This window comes from Phalaenopsis equestris, unplaced genomic scaffold (assembly GCF_001263595.1).
Source record: "Phalaenopsis equestris unplaced genomic scaffold, ASM126359v1 Scaffold000202, whole genome shotgun sequence".
NCBI lineage: Eukaryota > Viridiplantae > Streptophyta > Magnoliopsida > Asparagales > Orchidaceae > Phalaenopsis > Phalaenopsis equestris.
The window spans coordinates 79,522-82,503 of record NW_018164644.1 but is presented as its reverse complement, the minus strand read 5'-3'; positions in this window follow the sequence as shown (position 1 = coordinate 82,503).

Here is a 2,982-nt window from a genome sequence, read left to right as displayed (position 1 = left end):
ATAATTTCATGCACAGTGCAGGGTACAACAGATGTCCAGCAGATCACTGTTGTTATGACAGATATTTTGACAATTCTTATATCATCCTACTGTTGTATGTGGATGATATGCTTATTACGGGTGCTAGTATTGAGGAGATCAATAATATGAAGGAGTGGATATCAGAGCACTTTGCAATGAAGAATTTGGGAGCGGCAAAATAAATCCTTGGTATGAGAATTGTTAGAGATAGAGTCAGAGGCATGTTGAGACTCTCTCTGGCTGAGTATGTGAAAAAGGTACTTAGCAGGTTCAATATGGATAAGGCCAAACCAGTTGACACACCCTTGGGAAGTCACTTCAGACTCAGCAAGAATCAGTCTCTTAAGTCAGAGGAGGAATGAGATTACATGAGTAAGGTTCCTTATGCTTCTGGTATTGGTTCACTTATGCATGTTATGATTTGCACCAGACCTGATATTGGCCATGCAGTGGGAGTTGTAGCAGATACATGAGTAATTCAAGAAAGGAACATTGGGAAGCAGTGAAATGGTTCTTGAGGTATCTTAGGGGCTCTGCAAAAACTTGCTTGTGTTTCTCATGAAAGAGTTCAGAGGTATGGGGCTATGTTGATTCTGATCTAGCTGGAGACATTGATACTAGAAGAGGTACTACATGTTATATTTATACTATTGGTGGCACTACAGTATCATGAGGTTCTAATATGCATAAGACAATTTTGTTGTCTACTATAGAAGTCGAGTACATAGCAGTGTCAGAGGCTGCAAAGGAGATGATATGGCTACATGACTTCTTGAAAGAATTGAGTAAGAAGGATCAGAAGGGCATACTCTACAGTGATAGTCAAAGCGTCATATTTCTTGCCAAGAATCCAGCATTTCAGTCCAGGATTAAGCACATTCAGATCAGGTGTCACTTCATTCGGTTATTGTTCGATGACAGGCAATTATTGCTTGAGAAAATTTGTGGAAGCCATAACCCTGTTAATATGTTGACAAAGGGTGTTACTATGAAGAAATTGAAGTTGTGTGCAACTTAAGTTAGTCTTCTAGCTTGAAGACAGGGGTCTTGAGTTGCAGAGGTGGAGGATAACATGTTTCAAGAAAAAGGTGATGCCACTAGTGGAGGATATTAGTTTGAGGAAGAAAATAATGTTGCATGTGTATCGGTCTCCAAGTGAGAGATTTGATGAGGTGGAGTCCGGTAAGTAAAAACAAATAAAAAAAGGAAATGTCGTAGCTGCTTTGGTTTTCTCGCTCATGCCTTCTCGTCCTGCGCTTCTGCCTGCGATTCACGAACTGCTCCCATTTTTGTGATCTCCTGCTCCCGTTGGTTCGCGATCTCTCTCTTCCATCTCCTTCACGCGAGAATAGAAACTCTCGCCTTCTTCATTTCGCGGAAGCAGTAAAGGAGACTTCCTTTCTTGTTGATTCTTACGAGAAGCAGAAACAGAAAAATGTGTTTTTGCAAGGTACTCTTTCTTAGTTGATTTTGCGTGCTTGGAAGGAAGAAGAAAGTGTTCTTGATTTCTTCTTGGTGGCTTGCGCAAGAAGAGAAACAGATTTTATCTTGTATGTATTTCTTCTTCTTCGGTGTATCTCGGTGTAGAGAGAGAAGAGTGAAGAAGTGAAAGGAAGAGTTCGCTCTTGTAATTGGAGACGATCAACTGGTGTAAATTCCTCAATTAGTAAAATCCTCTACAACTCCGTGGATGTAGGCAATTTGTCGAACTATGTAAATCTGTGTGTTCTTTTCTGGTGTGATTTTTCTCGTTCTATTTTTTACTTCATCGTCGATCGTTTTAAATTTCATATATACCACAACAGGTTACACTTAAGAAATTTTTATGATTTATGTTCCCTCAGTAAGAAATCAAAGATAAACTAAGGAAGATTAAGACCACAAACAATATGACATCTCAAAAAAAAATTAATGATGATAAAACATTGAATGTATGAATAATAAACATATCTTGATTCTTATCTTTTTCATTAGATAGATATTTAGCATTCTTCATTATATCTATTATTCGTCGATATAAAGGTGATATTGAATCAAGTTCTTAAATACAAGCCGAATAGTTCTTCAAATTTTCAATGGACTTTGGAGATATTATCCCATCTTTACTCACAACTTTTGACAAAGCCAGTCTTCTCCACTAACAGATGAGCTTGCAGTCTATTATTCTCTTCTTCAAGGGTTATTTCCTTTTATATCCTCCTAACTCTACTAACTCATCTCATATGCATTCAATCTGTTGGTATTATATAGCAAATATTTATTTTTATAGTTTATAATTTAGTTTACTAGCCTTCTAAATAATCTCTCTAACTTGTTATTTTCCTTATCCTGGACTTGCACTTTTGCTAATATTTGGCTTTGTAGATGGTTGATATTCACAAATTTTGCATTCTAATTTCTTATGGCAGCCTTCAGCTCAGTAATATTAACCATTCGTTTTAACATGTAAAATAAATACTTACTAGATTTAAATGAATTCAAATAAAGAGGACAAAATAACTTTATTATTTGGTCATTGAGCCTAGTATAGATGTGTTTTGATGTCTCCTCTATAATATGTGATTTTTATGAGAAAAACATCTTTGTGATTCATATTAATTCATTCATTACTCGTTACAATCAATTACAATAGTATCACTACGAATTGCACCCACATGAGAATGCTGGGACGAGAAAATATTACGTCTGCTAAATCAGACGTGTGGTCGATGGCTTTGATATCACCACTCCACTGGACACATGATATAATGTGATTCACGTAGTCATCAGCATGCCCGAACACCGGACGTAATATTTTTTTTCATTTTTTTTTGTACCAGAGAGCTATTGCACATCCCTAATGCTCATCTATGATAGCTAGCCCAACCTATAATATGGGCCCAAATATTTGTGTGTTTTTTATTCAATTTTGAGACATTTGGAGTCTAATAAAGCTTCTAGAGTGAACTTAGCGAATATGAT